This window comes from Rattus rattus, chromosome X (assembly GCF_011064425.1).
Source record: "Rattus rattus isolate New Zealand chromosome X, Rrattus_CSIRO_v1, whole genome shotgun sequence".
NCBI lineage: Eukaryota > Metazoa > Chordata > Mammalia > Rodentia > Muridae > Rattus > Rattus rattus.
In genome coordinates, this window is record NC_046172.1 from 17,493,185 (window position 1) to 17,512,748 (window position 19,564).

The following is a 19,564-nucleotide window of genomic DNA, read 5'->3' on the forward strand; positions in this document are numbered from 1 at the left end:
TTAACAGATATTTATAAAACATTTCACACTAAAACATAAGAATATGACTTGTTCTCAGCAAATCGTGTTACCTTCCCCAAAACTGACCATATAATTGGTAACAAAACAGACCTCAACTTGTACAAGAAGAGGGAAATAATTCCATGCATCCTATCAGATCTCCAAGGACTAAGGCTGCTCTTCAATAACAACAAAAACAATTGAAAGCCCACATATACATGGAAGCTGAACAGAGCTCTACTCAATGTTAACTTTTTCAAGGAAGAAATAAGACATTAAAGACTTTTAAGAATTTAATGAAAATGAATACACAACATATTCATACATATGGGATACAATGAAAACAGTGCTAACAGGAAAACTCAAAACTATGAGTGCCTCCAAAAAGAAACTGGAGAGAGCATACACTAGCAGGATGAGAGTACAGCTAAAATCACTAGAACAAAAATAAGCAAATACATCCAAGAAGAGTACAGGGCAGGAAACAATAAAGCTAAAATCAACCAAGTAGAAACAAAAACATCTACACAAAGAATTAACAAAACCACGAGCTGATTCTTTGGGAAAATCAACAAGATAGATAAATGCTTAGCCAGACTAAACAGAGGTCACAGAGAGAGTATCCAAAGTGACAAAACAGGAAATGAAAATGGAGACATAACAACAGAAACTGAGGAAATTAAAAAAAAATATATCCGAGGGTTGGGGATTTAGCTCAGTGGTAGAGCGCTTGCCTAGCAAGAGCAAGGCCCTAGCAAGGCCCTGGGTTCAGTCCTCAGCTCCGAAAAAAAAAACAAAAACAAAAAAAAAATATATATCAGATGCTACTACAAAAGCCTATACTCAACAAAACTGGAAAATCTGGATGAAATGGAAAATTTTCTAGACAGATACCAGGTACCACAGTTAAATCAGGATCAGATAAACCTTCTAAACAGTTCCATAATAACTAAAGAAACAGAAGAAGTCACTGAAAGTCCCCCAACCAAAACCAAAACCAAAACCAAAAACAAAAAAAAAAACAAAAACAAAAAACAAAAACAAAACCAACCAACAAATAAAAAAACTAAAAACAAAAACTAAAAACCAAACCAAAACAAAACAAAACAAAAAAAGGATCAGACCAATTTAGTGAAGAATTCTGTCAGAACTTCATAGAAGCCACTATCCAATACTATCCAATATTATCCAAACTATTCCACAAAATTGAAATGAAAGGAACATTACCTACTTCTTTCTGTGAAGCCACAAATACACTTATTCCTAAACCACACAAAGACCCAACAGAGAATGAGTTCTTCAGACCAATTGCACTTATGAATATCAATGCAAAGATGCTCAATAAAATTCATGCAAACTGAATCCATGAACACATGAAAACTATCATCCATTATGATTAAGTAGGCTTCATCCTAGGGACAAAGGGATATTTCAACATATGGAAATCCATCAAGGTAATCCACTATATAAATAAACTCAAAGAAAACAACCACATGATTTTCATATTAGATGCTGAGAAAGCATTTGATAATTACAACACCCCTTCATGATGAAAGTTTTGGAATGATCAGGGTTTCAAGGCTATACAGAGTAAAACATAGTAAAAGCAATATCCAGCAAACCAGTAGCCAAATTTAAATTAAATGGCAAGAAACTTGGAGCAGTCCCACTAAAATCAGGGACTAGACAAGGCTGCCTACTCTCTCCCTAATTATTCAGTATAGTACTCAATGTCCTAGTCAGAGCAATCAGACAACCGAAGGAGGTCAGAGGATTAAAAACTGGAAAGGAAGTAGTCAAAATATCACTCTTTGCAGATGATATGATAGTATAATTAAGTGACCACAAAAGTTCCACCAGAGGACTCCTAAGCCTGATAAACAACTTCAGATAAACTTCAAATAAATCAGTAGCCTTCCTCTACACAAAAGAGAAACAAGCCGAGAAAGAAATTAGGGAAACGATACCCTTCATAATAGTCCCAAATAATATAAAATATCTCGGTGTGACTTTAACCAAGCAAGTGAAAGATCTATATGATAAGAACTTCAAGCCTCTGAAGAAAGAAATTGAAGAAGATATCAGAAGATGGAAAGATCTCTCATGCTCATGAATTGGAAGGAATAATATAGTAAAATGGCCATTTTACCAAAAGCAATCTACAGAATCAATGCAATCCCTATCAAAATTCCAATCCAATTCTTCATAGAGATATAAAGAGCAATTTGAAAATTCATTTGAAATAACAAAAACCCAGGATAGCGAAAACTATCCTCAACATAACAGAACTTCTGAGAGAATCACCATCCCTGACCTCAAGCTATATTACAGAGAAATCATGATAAAACTATATGATATTGGTACAGAGGCAGGCAAGTACATCAATGGAAAAGAATTGATGACACAGAAATTAATCCACACACCCATGGTCATTTGATCTTTGACAATGGAGCTAAACCCATCTAGTGGATAAATGATAGCATTTTCTTTTTTTTTAAATTCTTTTTTATTGGATATTTTTATTGACATTTCAAATGTTATTCCCTTTCCCAGTTTTCCATTCATAAGCCCCCATACCATCCTCATTCCCTTTCTTCTATGAGGTTGTTCTCCTCCCAAACTAGCCTCCTTCCTACAGCCCCTCCCTGATATTCTCCTACCATGGGTGGTCCAGCCTTAGCAAGCTTGGAATGGCCATTCTTTTATTCTCTGCTCCAAACTTTGTCTTCATGTCTCCCCCTATGAATATTTTTGTTCTGCTTTCTAAGAAGGACTGAAGCATCTACACTTTGTTCATCCTTCTTCTTGAGCTTCATGTGGTCTGTGGATGGTATCTTGGGTAATTTGAGCTTTTGTGCCAATATCCATTTATGTTTACCATTTATGTTCTTTTGTGACTGGGTTATCTCATTCAGGATATTTTCTAGTTCCATCCATTTGCCTATGAATTTCATGTAGTCATTTTTTAAATAGCTGAGCAGTATTCCATTGTGTAGATGTACCATATTTTCTGTATCTATTCCTTTGTTGAAGGGCATCTGAGTTCTTTCCAGCTTTTGGCTACTAGAAGTAAGGCTGCTATGAACATAGTGGAGCACGTGTCTTTTTTATATTTTGGGGCATCTTTTGGGTATATGCCCAAGAGAGGTATAGCTGGGTCCTCAGGTAGTACTCTGTCTAATTTTCTGAGGAACCTCCAGGCTGATTTCCAGAATGGTTTTATGAGCTTGCAATCCCATCAAAAATGAAGGAGTATTCCGCTTTCTCCACACCCTCGACAGCACCTGTTGTCATCTTAGTTTTTTATCTCAGCCATTTTGACTGGTGTGAGATGGAATCTCAGGGTTGTTTTGTTTTGCATTTTCCTGATGACTAAGATGTGAACATTTCTCTCATAGAGGCAAAGGGGAAGAGGGATGGGATGGGGGCTGTTTGCAGAGGGGAAAACCAGAAAGAGAATATCAATTTAAATGTAAACTACTGAAATGATTAATAAAAAACAGAATAACTTAAAGAAATATTCAATGCTCTTAGTCATCAGGGGAATGAAAATCAAAAAGACCCTAAGATTCCATCTTACATCCAATATAATGGAAAAGATTATAAAGTAATGGGACAGCTCATGCTAGTAAGGATGTGGAATAAGCAGAACACTCCTCCATTGCTGGTGGCAGTGCAAACTTTTACTACTACCTTGGAAATCAATCTGGCACTTTCTCAAAAAATTTTAAAAAAGTTTTATCTGAAGATCCAGGTGTTGTGTTCCTGGGCAAATACCCAAAAGATGTGTTTACCCATACCACAAGTACAATGTGTTCATAGCAACTTTATTTGGAATAGTCAGAAGCTTTTAAAAGCCCAGATGCTCCTAAACTTAAGAATAGATACAAAAAAGTGTCATTTGTTTACACAATAAAATGCTATCCAGTTATTAAAAGTAAGGACATTATGAATTTTTGCAGGCAAATAGATGGAAGTTGAAAATATAATTATGAGTGAGATAACCCAAATCCAAAACAATATGCATATTATTTATTTTGTATTGGTAAAAAGATAAAGAGAGGAGGATGTTCGGTGAGGTATGGGGAAATGTGGTGCCTCTGCAGAACTATGCTGAGGCATCCCTTCCACCTGAGGGACCAGCCACAAGGCAACATAGTAAAGAATAGAGCTTATTCATTGCATGGTGAGGGGAGTTGAGAGGGTAATGTAGGCAGAGAAAGGAAGAGAGAGAGAGAGAGAGAGAGAGAGAGAGAGAGAGAGAGAGAGAGAGAGAGAGAGAGAGAGAGAGAGACTGGCTTGGTGCATGTAGAGAAAGAGGGGAGAAGGGAATGGGGAGGGAGAAGGCAAGGGTACAGAGCAGGAGCAAGAAGGGAAGAGCAAGATAGATAGGTGGAACCAAGCAGCCCCTTTATAGTGAGTCAGGCATACCTTTGTTGTTGCCAGATAACTATGAGTCTGCACATACCTGACCATTGCCAGATAACTATGGGGCAGAGTTTAAAACAAAATGCTAGCAATTTACTCACTTATAAGTGGATATTATCCATAAAACACATAATAAACTCCACAGACTCAAAGAAGCTAAATTATAAGGGACAAATGAGGATGCTTGAATCTCATTTAGTAGAGGGGATAAAAGTCATAGGAGACAGAGGGAGGGGGGAACTGGGTAGGAGAGAGGATGTAGAGGGGACTGTAGGGAAATATTCATGATCATGTATGGGAAGATTGGAGAAAAGGAAAAAGGGTTAGGAGAACGAATGGAAATCTGCAGCTTGTGGGGATAGGGGCAGGGTAGGCACATCTAGGACAGGGCAGATAGCTAGGATTGGGGAGGCTTTCATGAGTTTGTGTGAAACATAGCTGAGACTAATAGCAGTGGAAATATGGAATCTGTAGCAGCTACCACCTTAGCCAAGCAGGATTCAGGTCAACAGATAAAGGCATCAGACTACCCACAAAACTTTTTACCCAAAATATGACCTATTTAAAAGAAATGCATGGACAAAGCTGGAGCAGAGATTGATAGAATGTTAAACACCAATCAATGATACTATTAATGATACAGTGTTATGCCAACAGACATAACTGTCCTCAAGAGCTTCTCCCCAGCAGTCCACCGAACAGATGCAGAGACCCACAGACAATCGTGGACAGAGCTATGGGACTCTTATGGAACAGTTGTGTTGTGGAAAGGATTGAGGTTTTGGAGAGGAATAGGAACTGTACAGGAAGAACAACAGAACCATCTTGGATGCTTGTGAACTCTCATAGACTGATCCACCAACCAAAGAGTATCCACAGGTGGGACCATTCTCCTGCACATATGTAGTAGATGAACAGCTAGGTCTTTATATGGGTCTCCCAACAACTAAAGTGGGGACTGTCTTTAACTTTGTTGCCTTTATGTGGAATGTGTTCCCTTAACTCTGGGAGAGGATGTACCTAGCACTCCAGAGATTTGATATGCCAGGTTGAATCTTAACCTTCTTAGAAGAAAAGAGGATGGGGAATGGGGGAAGGACTCTGTGAAGTGAAACTGAAAGTTGTGGTAATATTTGGATTTTAATTGAATAAATAAATAAATTAAAGGAAAATTTGGAGTTCTGTGTCTAAAATCAGTAGGAAGCAATTATAAGAAAACTAGTTCCTATGTCCATTGGGTAGAATAGTTGATTTTACTCTTTTGGTCATTCAGTAGATGTTGGAATTTTGTTGTTATTTAGCAGGATGGTTACAAATAATTATGCTCTTGGACACAGAGGTAACAAAATAGAATTAAGACTCAGGGATTTCTTTCTTTCCTTTTCTCTATCCTTTCTTTTTTCCTTAGGTAAGAGGATGGGAGTTGAAAAGAAAAAGGAAGAAATATTATAAGAATATTAGAAAAAAGGAGTATATTCATGAATCTACTCTGAAACCAACATAAACCATTTTATAGCTGTTATTTTACATTGATAGAGATCTTTAAATATTAATACAAATTTGTGGTTATATTTTGTTATATTATTATAGAATTGTGTATATTCATAGAGAAATTAGAGAAATAAGGTCTTTTTATACTTTGGTAAAGGTTATTGTATATTGATACAAAATTAAGGTTAATTTTGATACACATATATGTTTTGAATATTTTTTGTGGGTGCAGTGAACTTTATTGATGGTATTCAAGAGAAGGAGGGCTCCCTAGGCCCTCCTGTTATTATGGGGTCTGGGATGGAATTGTGAGGAGATGCTCAGTGTTGGGGCTGAGTTGGGATGGGGGGCTCCTCAGCAACTGAAGGCTTTTCTCTTGCTCTCATTATCCTTGCTGGGCTGGGGTGGGTGGTCCAGGGTTTCTTACTCCTTGGAGGCCATGTAGGCCATGAGGTCCACCACCCTGTTGCTATAGCCGTGTTCATTGTCATACCAGGAAATGAGCTTTACAAAGTTGTCATTGAGAGCAATGCCAGCCCCAGCATCAAAGGTGGAAGAGTGGGAGTTGCTGTTGAAGTTGCAGGAGACAACCTGGTCCTCAGTGTAGCCCAGGATGCCCTTTAGTGGGCCCTCAGATGCCTGCTTCACCACCTTATTGATGTCATCATACTTGGCAGGTTTCTTCAGGCGGCATGTCAGATCCACAACAGATACATTGGGGGTAGGAACATGGAAGGTCATGCCAGTGAGTTTCCGGTTCATCTCACCCACTCCTGCCTCTAGCACTCTAGCATCCCAATACAATGGGGAATCAAGCCTCTACAAGAACAAGAACTTCCCCTCCAACTGATGCCTGATAAGGCAATCCTCTGCTACATATATAATAGGAGCCATGGACCAGCCCAAGTATACTCTTTGGTTGGTCGTTTACTCCTTGAAAGCTCTGTATTCTGAACTTTTGGGCTAATATCCATTTATCAGTGAGTACATACCATGTATATCATTTTGGGTATGTGTACCTCAGTAAAGATGTTATTTTCTAGTTTCATCCATTTGCCTGCAAAATTCATGCAGTCTTCCTTTTTAATAGCGGAGTAGTATTCTATTGTATAAGTATACCACATTTTCTGTATCTATTTTTCCATTGAGAGACAACTGGGTAGTTTTCAGCTTCTGGCTATTATAAATAAGATTGCTATCTGTGTGCATAGTATAGCATGTGTCCTAGTTATATGGTATAAAATCTTTTGGCTATATTCTCAGGAGTGGTATAAGTGTGTCTTTAGGTAGAACTATTTCCAATTTTCTGAGGAATCACATGCTTAATTTCCAAAGTGGTTGCAGCATCTGGAGACATATCTTCTTTCTGGTTCACAACTCTACCCAGGGCAGATCCAACCCCACTCCTCACCTCCCATACCCCCCATCCCCTATACCCCCCCACACACACACACATTCAGAAACAGCATGACTTCCATGAGGTTAACCATAACCAGGCACATAGGTGAGAAGCCTCAGCCCCAATACTTGGCATAACTGGAACCTCCACAGGGACCAGTAGACACAGGACCTATCTGCCCTTCTGGAGACACATCTTTCTTCCAATCTGTAACTCTGTGTGGGACAGATTGGGTGCTCCAGACCCTCACACACACAAACCCAGAGATAGTCTGACTCCCAGGGCTTCTAAGAGAACTACAGTCACAGGAGGTTTACCCTAAGTAGGGACACAGGAGGCCTCCCTGACCAGAGCCAGCACTCTTTACCTTCCATAAGCCATGTTCTATTGCAACTCACATAGTTGCACCTTCCTACAACAAGGGACAGTCTCCAGGCAGAGACAGCAAGGCAGTTAACACAAGAGATAACCAGATGGCAAGAGGCAAGCACAAGAAAAGAAGAAATAGAAATCAATGTTACTTAGCACCATCAGAACCAAGTTCTTTCATAACAGTAAGCCCTGAATACACTAACACACCTGGAAAGCAAGAATCTGAATTAAAATCGCATCTCATGAAGATGATAGAGGAGCTTAAGGAGGACATAAATAACTTCCTTGAAGAAATAGAGGAGAATATAAGTAAACAGGTAGAAGTCCTTAAAGAGGAAGCACATACCCCTTAAAGAATTAGAGGAAAGCATAATCAAACTGGTAAATGAATTGAACAAAATCATCCAGGATCTAAAAAAGGAAATAGAAACAATGAAGAAATCACAAAGGTAGGCAACCCTGGAGATGAAAAACCTAGGAAAGGAGTTTCAGATATAATCATCACCAAGAGAATACAAGAGATAGAAGACAGAATCTCAGGTGCAAAAGATACCATCCAAAAACACAAAGTACAAAAGGCTCCTAATTCAAAACATCCACAAAATTCAGAACAAAATCAGTGAAAAGACCAAACTTAAGAATAATAGATATGTATGAGGAGAAAATTACCAGTATGACATGAGTAGACTGTGTTCACAGAGTATTAATTATGAAGCAGTGCTAACTGATCAATACATGACAGTTATTAAAATGATATTTTCATCAGTAGTGGCTGATGTGCCATGACTCAACTGCCAGTAAGTAATAAGCTATACTACATAACACAGGTAAAAAGAATTGTCAGAAGCAGTGATAGGGATATGTCATGGCAATCTGGCTCCAAAATTCAAGGTCCATACTGGGTGTGAGTAAATTATAATAAATCATATTCCAGCAAAGAAAAATATGAATACAGTTACAAACTACATTTCTGGTATGCTGTGTATGTGGATGTTGGGCACAGATTTAAGGAGGATAGAATGAAACCTTGCCAAGAGTTCCTCTCATATGATTTGTTCTTTCCTCTTCAAGGATTGTATAAAATAATAGTAAACATCAAATCTCAAGAGAATTACTAAACAAGTAAAGAACAGCTTGTGTGCCTCCTGAGTGAAGGCAAATAGGAAAAAATATCTGTTTTTAGAGCTTCTTGTAGGGAAATATGGTTTTGATGAATGTTAGTAAGCAAAAGGCAGTCAGTCATGCCATAAATTCAGGAAGCATCATATTTACTAAGCATTTATTTTTAGTCCTAGCAGTGCTGAAATAAATGCACTAAAATATTAGCAAGGCAAAATATGAAACTAAAAAAAGTATAGTGTTTTACAGTTATATCTTTATTCTTAACAACAAAATTCGATTAACATTGACTTACAGTATTTCCCTGAAATATAAAACATATTTCTCTTAATTAAAGGTCTTTTAATCACCAAGGCCATAGCATAGATGTTTTCTCATAATGCTATTAAGGGATATATTTTAGAACAGATGGGGTGTTAAACCACAAGTATAAGTTCTACATTAACAGACTAAAGCAGTTTCAAAAATATGTTTTGGAAATCTATTAATTTGTAGAATTTCTACATTACATTATTATTGTTTTGTTTTTTTTATTTTCCATAGTCACAGTTGTGTCCTCAAAGATATTCATAGAAAAAAAAATATTGTGCTGATTTCAAAAGCACACTTCTTCATAAAGGAAAATAAATTCAAATAAAAAACAGAATGTAAGTCATTTTTAAATGAAAACAGTCTTATAGATCTTTAAGACACTCCTGGAAATTTTTCAAATGGAGTAATTTTGTTTCTCTGACCACTCCTCTCTTTATCAGAGCTGTCCATTTAGGTAATCCAGCACAATATGGGAGAACACAAATGAACAAAGTCAACAGAAAACAAAACAAAAGTCACTGGCAGGTATAAAATCCTGTCTCATGGTTCAGATTTCATAATATGAAGTTACAAATGTAACTAAAGTGATACGAAAATTGCCTGTTGTAATTTTCCCAAAACAGAAAGACACAACTGGTGTGATTTAATGAATAGATAAATCATGTGTTGTTACTACAGGATTTCCCACACAATTTCTTTATAATGACATAAATCTTATGTTTTGAATCAAGGAGCAAAAGTATAATGCACAAGTTTTTACAGTGGATTTGTTAGCTAAAACAAGGGATTATACATTTCTTTCACTAATTCTCTGATCCATCAATATACAGTATCCAGGGGGACAAATCAAAATAAGGACTCCCTCAAACTAGGTGTAGCACTGACAGTGTCCTACTGACATCTGAGGCAGATGTTTGATTTCTGATCTGGCCATTGACTCTTCTTGATCCTGCCTTTTCGATTTTTCTCTGTTTCATTTAACACTAACATCTGTCCTGATTTTAGGGAAAAATACTGTAGAAAAAACTAAACTATGCAAATGTAAAATATATTTAATTTTCAACTGTTTTATACAACATAATAAATTTCACTTTGTTATGAAATTGCACCACCACCTGTCCCCTCCACATGTATAAACACCATTAAAATTATTTCTAAAACTAAATGTCACAGAAATAAGATAGACTTCTATGCTTTTTGTTTTATTTTGTTTATAACTGTATGTGCTATATGAGGTACTACAAAGTTATGACTGCCTACATGTATTTGAAAAGTCACTGAAGAATTAATAATGAATATTTTTTTCAAAGTAAATTAAACACTTCTCTGGGGAGATAACAGAAAAATGGTGAATTTTAAGAGTTATAAAAATATTTTAAAATTTTTACATATAGAACACAACTCATATGATCTCATAATTCATATTGGAGTTCAGATATGGAAAATTCTCATTATCTAGTACTCTCCCTTGAAAATCCTGTCTTTTTGGCAGGAGCTGCAAATACATATTTTTCTGTAAATTTACAGTAAATTTGTAGTGAATAGCTATTTTTAGTAGTTACTAAATTACACTGAAGACCTTTGTAAATGGATTACCAGCTTTGTAAATACAAACTTGTAATGGATAGTAAAGTAAAATTGAATATATCTAGCATCTTAATTAAATCAAGTCAAATATATTGTATTATAAAAGGACATAGTATGCTAAGTAAGTTTGCTTTAGAAATTGGAAATCAGTTGCAATGCAGGTGTGATAGTGTACTCGAAAAACATCTAATAAGAATAAACAAGTAAAAGGCTTTTCACTAGTAAATCACTTATGCAGTGATTGTGCAGAGTCAATAATGTGTTCTCCATTATAATGGATGAGGATAATCTCCTACAAGATTCACAAAAACTACAACAACCATCTTTAATTTGGCTTCTTGAATCTAAATTTGTTTGGTCTATTTTAGTTGATGATGTTATTTGAATTTGGATTTTTTTCTTTGTAGTAAGAACTGGCTTGGATATTTAAGGTAAGAGTTTTTGTTTCTTTAAAAATACAGAAATATTAGAGAAAAATGTTTTCGTTTTGATTCCAGGTGTGGGATATAGGTCTGCTTTAGATTGTCTACAACAACTGACTGTAACTTACCTCATAACAGGACCTCTAATAGGGTACATAGGTATGCAGATTTCTTTTCGGGTCTTTGATTTGATTCCTAATCAACATGTCTGTTTCTGTACCAATACTATACAGTTTTTATCACTATTCCTCTGTAGTATAGCTTTAGGTCAGGGATGATGATTCCTGCCAAAGTGCTTTTGTTTTTCAAATTGTTTTTGCTATCTTTCACTTGTTTAACTGTATTTTCCTGTGTGTGTTTAAGAGATTTTTTCCTCTTTAAAGATCTCTGTCTGATTGTTTTTTTCCTGTATTTCTTTAAGGGATCTATTAGTATTCTCTTTAATGGCCTATGTCATCTTTATAGGCTGGATTTAAGGTTATTCCCTTGTAATTCAGTTGTATTAGTTTTTTTCTATAAAAGCAGTGATTTGAATATTTAATAAACATTTATTGTCCACATATTATATTCTATATATTGACTTTTATTTGAAAATATAAAATTATCTGAGACATTATTGTTGGGGGTATTGATGGGGGGTGGATGGGGAGGGGAATACCCAAATATAAGGGGAGTATGAGGGGTTAGAGGGATGATAGTCTGGAAACTAGGAAAAGGAATAACATTTGAAATGTAAATAAGAAATACCCAATTAAATAAAAATGGAAGAAAAAAAGGATATATTGGCTAAGGAGATATTTCAATGTTTAAGAGCACTTTGTCCTTTTTCAAATAACTATTAAGCATGCCGCACAAAAATTAGGTGGCTTCAAGGGATCTTAGAATGTCTTCTGGTTTCTGTGTGTACCCACATATAAACACATATACACACAGAGACATACACATAATCAAAAATTAATTATTGTCTTACGTTTATACTAAAATGAGCAATTATTTATATATTCTAGCTCTAAAATTTGCTTATGCAAAATTTTGAATCTTTAAAATTATAGGTAAAGTTTATAAAAATAATGATAAATGATCTAAGCATAGTGCATTTTTTATGTTAAAAAGCAACTCAAAGTTGTTTTGTATTATGAAATTTTAGGATATTTTCATCCTTAAAAAATCATTAAAATTACAATAAAAATATTTGAAACAGATACTATCAGGAACTAAAATGTTTTATTTCAAAATTGCATACATTTTATTCTAAAGACATTTTTATGCTTTAATTTACTGTGTCATTCTGTATTCTCATTTAGACACTGGTGAAATACATGAGCTCATTTTTTTGGTTATATGGAGTTTTGCTGACTTAATATACCCATTTTTTTAAATTTTGGTGGTTAGAGAGGAGAAAAGGATCTGGAAAAACTTCTTGGAGCCAAACAATATGATCAAAATGTATTTAGAGTCAAAACATTTAAATAAAAAATAAGACATGCATATATCCACGTTCACACAGTTCAATCATTTCTCCCAAATAATTTTTTTACTTAATATGCATATTTTTCCCTAAATAATGATGGCCTTAAACAATCCTGCTATTAATAAATTCTCTTTTTAAGAGCTAGGAATTCAAACAAAATATTCTCTTTCTTTGTGAGTAAAGAAATTTTGCTACTTATTTTATATTTTACCTCATTCTCTCAGGTCTTTTATAATTCAGTTAAATAATTAAGATTTTATTCTATAAATATTGTTGTGGAAAAGGTTTGGAGTAGGAAATATTTAGTCTAATCCTTATTAAATTTTGGAGTAGGAAATATCTAGTCTAATCCTTATTAAATTTTTGAAGACTTTTGTCAATTCCAACCTTTACTCTTTTTCTAGCTTTCTGGCTTGTATTCATTTATCTATCCTAAAGCCAAGGATAAAAATATTATGCATTTCTAATTATTAGTAGTCAATATTTGAAATATAAAATATTCCTTGTAGAGAAATTTTAATACAGCAACATGGCTGCTCCAGTGGGATCATATCTTTGGAAGTGATCCCTTTCCAGAGCGTCTATGAGGCTGAATTTAAATTTCTCTATATTTTCTCTCTTTCTGTTTAATCTAAAAATTGTAAACAGTTTATCTATCACAGTAGAAACAATTATCAATTCCCCAATCTTAACAGTCTAAATATCCTTATGAAAATCCACTGATGAATTGATCCTTTATAACTAACTGCTATCCTAATAATTTGTACATCAGCAAATGTCAATTTCAGTGGTAAGGTTTTCCCGTCTGGCAATGTGACAAAGGATCTCTCCCTCTCCAGCCAGTTGGTTGAGTTGTTCCCATACATGTGAATATCAGCTTTCTGTGTTCCCTGCATTGATGTTCTTCTGCATTTCTTATTTCTTTCAGTCATGCTTTTCATGTGGAAGCTTCTCTTATATCCTTTCATCACGTGTGAAAATATAGACAAAATTCCTTATCATAACATCGACTCTGACTTCCATTCTGATGTTAAATCTTCTTTCAAGTATACAGATTGACCTAATTCAACAGGCTCTTTTATTCTTTCTACAATTCAGTGTCTTCAAGCTAATCTTATTTTCCCTGACTGCATATCAAAGTACAATCAGGTCTTTATGAATCCAAACATAATCCTGAGAAATTTTACACTCACATTCCATGCCCAGCTCCACACCAGCAATCAGGGTTTCATAGCCATTTTCAATGGGCTCAGTGTAAATGTAAATGGCACTTTCATGCCTTCAGATGAAGTGATGACATGAGAACCATACCCAAGCTGTGTGAATACACAATTTGGGCTGAGCCCAGAACTTTTCTATGTTTTTTGTATCCCTAGGTGTAGGAATAGAAGCTTCTAACATCCATACCATACAATCCTTTACAAGTTCTGACCTTGAAAACTCCAGCTTCCAGTCTCCTTCTGCTAACAGTAAAATTATCTTTTATTTGCCAAGTGTAATTATCATCTCAGAGGCTTACTGATGAATAAACTCACCCTTTCTTTTTTTTTTTTTTTTTTTTTCCAGCTGGGGACCGAACCCAGGGCCTTGCGCTTCCTAGGCAAGCGCCTCTACCGCTGAGCTAAATCCCCAACCCAAACTCACCCTTTCTTATTGTTTCTGAACTCTGGCTGGTTGGTTCAACAAAACTGTTTTGCCTCAAATTCCTATCCAGGATGACTGATTTAATCTGGTTTCTTTCAGCTTCTCACTGAATTGTTCTGCTTGGCTTCAAACTAACTCTGGCAATTTGTTCTAATCTTCTGGCTCCTTCTTATGCTCTGGCTACAACTGCCACTTCTGAACCTCACTGAACTGACTGAACTCATGAATAAGCCCAACTCCATAGCATTGACTGAATGAACTGAATGGAACTCAATGGGATCAATTCAACGCAAATGAACTCTTTCTCTGTAGTACTCTTAAACAGATTCTCTTTCCTGTATGAGCTCATAAGAGTTGGCATATCCTATCCCTGACTCAGTCTGTCAAATCTTTCTGTGATTCATCATTTTGTCTGCCTGTCAACTTGATATCACTTTCAAATATGGCTGCTTCCTTCTATAAAATTATTTTAATTGTTTGGGATTAAAGGTATATATACTAAAGGCATGTTTGTATTCCAGTCAGAGGTATGAAAGGTGTCTCCTTCCAGCCAGGTCACATAGACCTAAAAGGTCTTTGGATTTGATATCTTGTCAGCCATGTTGCTGGATTAAAAGTTCTTTAGAACTAATCTAAACCTAGAATGTTTCTACCTTCAAGACTTGCTTCTAAATAAGTCCATTCATTCTAGCTCTTTCTGAACTCTGAACTCTTTCTGGCAAGTTAAACTCAGATGCTCTGGCTCAAACTCTACTCCATGATGCTGTGAACTGAATCGAGCACAGTTGAACTCAACTGATCTGACCAAATTGAACTGAACTCTAAACTGAATTGAATTGTGTTATGTGGTTATTTTACCATATAGCAAACATATAAATGTTAGATTTTGGTCATTGTCTAAGGTTGGTAATTGGATGATAAATTGCCTTAAGTAATGAATGTTGCTAAGCAAATATTAGTATTATAGTTGATCACTTGAAACATATCAACATTGATAATTTTACAATGTATTCCATATTGGTCATAGAAATGATTTCATATTCTGATTGTTGGATTTCTTATTTATTGTTAAGTTATTCATGAAATTTTAACATATTGGCTAGGAAATATTTATATTTATAATGCTATCTGTATTTTATGGTTTATCCTCTCTTTGTATTAGTCAACAACCATCATTTACAGAAGTTAAACATTACTAGCGACTTCCTATTGATGCTTTATTAATTCAAGTAAATAAACAATTAACTGATCTTAAAGACTTTTAAATGTTTTCAATGAGGACAGTTCTATAAGTAAAATATTTTCTATTTTTCAGCAAGCTTTTAGGAAAGAAATATTTTGGGGACTAATCAAGATATTTCATATGATTTTCCACCTCTGTCTTGATGAACTCATTATTTTTGGCCTTCTATCATTTTCATGAGTATTTTTTCTTTGTTCCCTGTTGTTTTTTTAAATTCACCTTCTTTCTTAAGAACTTGAAATTTATATTGTGTGTGTGTGTGTGTGTGTGTGTATGTGTGTGTATGTGTGTATGATGTATGATGTGCGTATGTACGTGTGTGAGTGCATGTGTATATACTGTGTGTTTGTGTGTATGTGTGTGTGTATGTGTGTGTGTGTTAACATTCCTGTTACTGTGAAGAGATACCATGACTAATGCAACTCTCATAAAGGAAACTGCTTAATTAGGGTTGGCTTAACATTTTCAGAGATTTAGTCCGTTATCATCATGTTGGGAGTATGGTGGTACTCACTACTCACTCAGACATCTTTTGGAGAAGGAGGTGAGAGTTCTACATATAAAGACTGGGGAGGGGGAAGGGAGGAGGTAGAATAGTCCAGGGGTGGACCGGGAGAGCAATAAAATATGTAGTGTAAAATCAATTAATTAATTAAAAAGGTTTTATGGTGGCTTGAAGCTTCCAGTACTAGGCCTAGGTTAACACACAGAGGCAGTTAACCTCTGAGACAACAATTATTATAGGAGAATAAAAGTTACTTTTAAAATTGAGGACACCAAAAAAACAAGGCCCTCTAAGTCAACATGAGCAAGGTTCATATGAACTCACAAAGACTAACACAACATGCCAAGAGCCTGTTCAGGTCTCAAACAGGTGCTCTTGTGGCTATATTACAGCTTCCAGTTCAATGTTTTTATGGGATTCCTGAGTTGGCAAAAGAGTGGGTCTCTGATATTTTTTTGTCTTCTGTTGAACATTTTTCCTTTTGCTTGTTGTGATGTACAACTTTGGTGTGATCGCTTTTGTTTTATCTTATATTTTGTTATGTTTTTGAATGAATGAATGAATGAAAACCTCTCCACTAGGTTAAAGGTCAACAACTGAACCGTCACATCTGCTAGGAGAGGAGAAAATTGTGTTTTCTTCAATACAGTGATACTGGGTCATCAACCATTCCAGGATAGGACTCATGTTCAGGAGTAGTTAATTGACTGGCATATAATAGACTCTATATGCTTTACATGTGCTTTTAATTTGTAAGACTTTAATGTCTTTTTCTTTATTCTTTCTTTCATTCTTCTTTAGGTGTGGTTCTATTTTGTTTTCCTGGTTTGAAGGAGTTTGTTGTATTGGGGTTTTGTTTGTTTTCTGAAAAGAACTTAAATGGTATAGGTATGGAGGGGAAGATGATCTGGAAGGGTTTGGGGGAGGGGAAGAATATCATCAAGATATATTTAAATTTTAAAAGTATTTTAAATAATTAAAAAATACAATAACAAAGAAGGCAGTTCCTATCAAAATGTCCCTGACATAAATTCTTTGTCAGTAAGTTGCTTAAATTATCACAGAAACCAAGGAGAAAAGATGACCTCAAAATATGGTAGTAGTTCAATCATTCATATAAAATCAATACAGTAGCCAGCAAGGGAATGATTGAAAATTGAAAACTACAATGAGCTGCTCCTTAAGGACTTCACATTTGTAATTTTAAGTCAGCTAACTTATTATATACATGATATATACATATACATATATCTTTATTTTTAGTATTCTATGTCACCTCTTTAAGGCTATACTTATCAGTAAGACTAGAACAAACACAAACTCACAGATAAAAAACATATTTTGGAAACTAAAAGCAATGGATCGTGATAATGACAGTTAGATTCCAGGGCTTGGGCCCCCAACTGAGCTCTCTTATAAACATTCAGGACATTGTTCTGTTCTTTGCTTTCCTCTCCTCTGAGAATTTCAAACTAGGTGCATACGTTTAAGTGTATTGCTGCCGACTTTGAGACTCGGATCCACTTTGTAAAAGATAAATTGAAGTTTTTTCCTAAAGGTACACTGGAATCTGCCAAGAGAGAAGCTATCAAAGAAAAGGACATTGAGACATCACTCAATCATCCATCCAGTCTGCACCTGTGGCTCAGAAGAATGTTGTTTCTAATACAGTTTGATATTTGAAAAAGAAAAACAAAGAAAAGCTTCAATAAGGGCTTCACTTATCTGTGGATATAACGACCAATATTGAAAGTGCCAGTTGTTGGCAATTCTTCCAAATCCACAACTTCACTAGCTCTGGATAGTTGGCTATGTTTCTAGTGAAGGCAAGATTTACTTCATTTTTTTGCAAGTATTAAATCTAACTTGATATGCTAGGGCTAGTTGATATCAATTGGAGGCCACCCATTTATGAATAGAAATGAAGGGACAGTGGATGTGGGGATGGGGAGGAGGGGAAGGATGGACTATGGGCAGAAGAGGTTGAAAATGTTGGTTTTATTTCCTCAGATGATGTGATGAGATGAGACCCAGGCCCCAAGATCTACAAATATGTGTCTTGTGCTGAACCTAGATCTTTTCTATCTAACTATCCCTAGGTCTAGTCCTGGAAGCTTCTAGCCTATGTACAATCTAATCTTCTGGAAACAAATACCTTGAGGGCTTCAGATTTCAGCCTCCATCTGCTAATCTATGCCTAGAATAATTCCACATCTAAGATTTACTGCTTAATAAACTCACCTTTTTTACTTCGTTCTGAACTCTGGCTCCCTGCCTCAAGTCAGCTGATCTGTCTCAAGCTGACTCAAATTACCTTCTCTTGCATTCTGTCCAAATTGCTCTGCTTGAAAAAAAATGCCTCTGAACTCCATCAACTGGATTGCACTGCACTGAATTCAGTTGAACTCAACTCCACCTCTCTTCATGCACTGCACTTAAGTAGCCTCTCCAGTCTGTTTTCCTGAGAGATGGATGTATCCTATTTCTGACTCATTCAGTCAAGTATTTCTCTAATTTATCACGTTGTTTGCCTTTCCATTAGATGTCATTGTTTGGGATTAGAAATATGTACTGAGGCTGTATTTATATCTCAGCAATTGGGATTAAAGGTATGTACTATATTCCAGCCAATTTAATTACTTAATTGAAAACATGTAAACATCAACAAATATTCTTATTCCCTATTTTTCTGCCAGTAAAAAAAGTGGTTTGATTGAAGATGGTTTAAGATTTCTGCACCCTAGCAATGATAATTGTAAAATATATAATTATTTTTTACCCCAAGTTCCCCTCTTAGGACTCAAAAGTCTTTTTATTGCCACAGGACCTACCAAAATTTATAGTTACTTGCAAAGATGGTATATAAGCTGGAACTCCAAGACTTCTCTTTGCAAACCACTCTTCCTTTAGTGTATCCCATGGACAAATAAAGTATGCAAGCTAATAAACATGTTTTTATATTGATAATTTGTCTTCTGTAGCAATGTTCCATTCTAACAAAAAGTTGAAGTTTTTGTTTTCCTGTATGCTAAATACAGATGTTCTGCTTGCTTTCCAGTCCAGCTGTTTATCCTCAAATTTTGCATTTCTATTTGCACTATTACAATTGGATACTGGAATTAATATTCAATAAATTTATACACTTAATGGTAACTTGGATATCAGTTTGTCTTATATATATATTTTTATCCTTTAAAGCACAGTATTCATATATATCATTTCCTTCCAACTATGAGATTACAGCAACAAACGAACAGGTTTTATTTTGTCAGTCTTGTCTTAGTTACTACCAAACTATTATAATTATTATAATCAACATTTTTCAATTAACTTCTGCCATATGTCTTCATATTCTTCATAATCTGGTCTTTACTTTTACAGTCCTAATTCAAGATTGATAATACAATTTGTTAATATTATAATTAGAATGGTATATTTTATATTATGAATATCAAAGCATCATTTAAATTTTATGAGTTAATATAATAAACATAAATATTTAAGAATGTTGGGAACAATTTTAGTATGTTGTTTATTTTTTCTATGCCAATTTACATTAGACACTTCACTG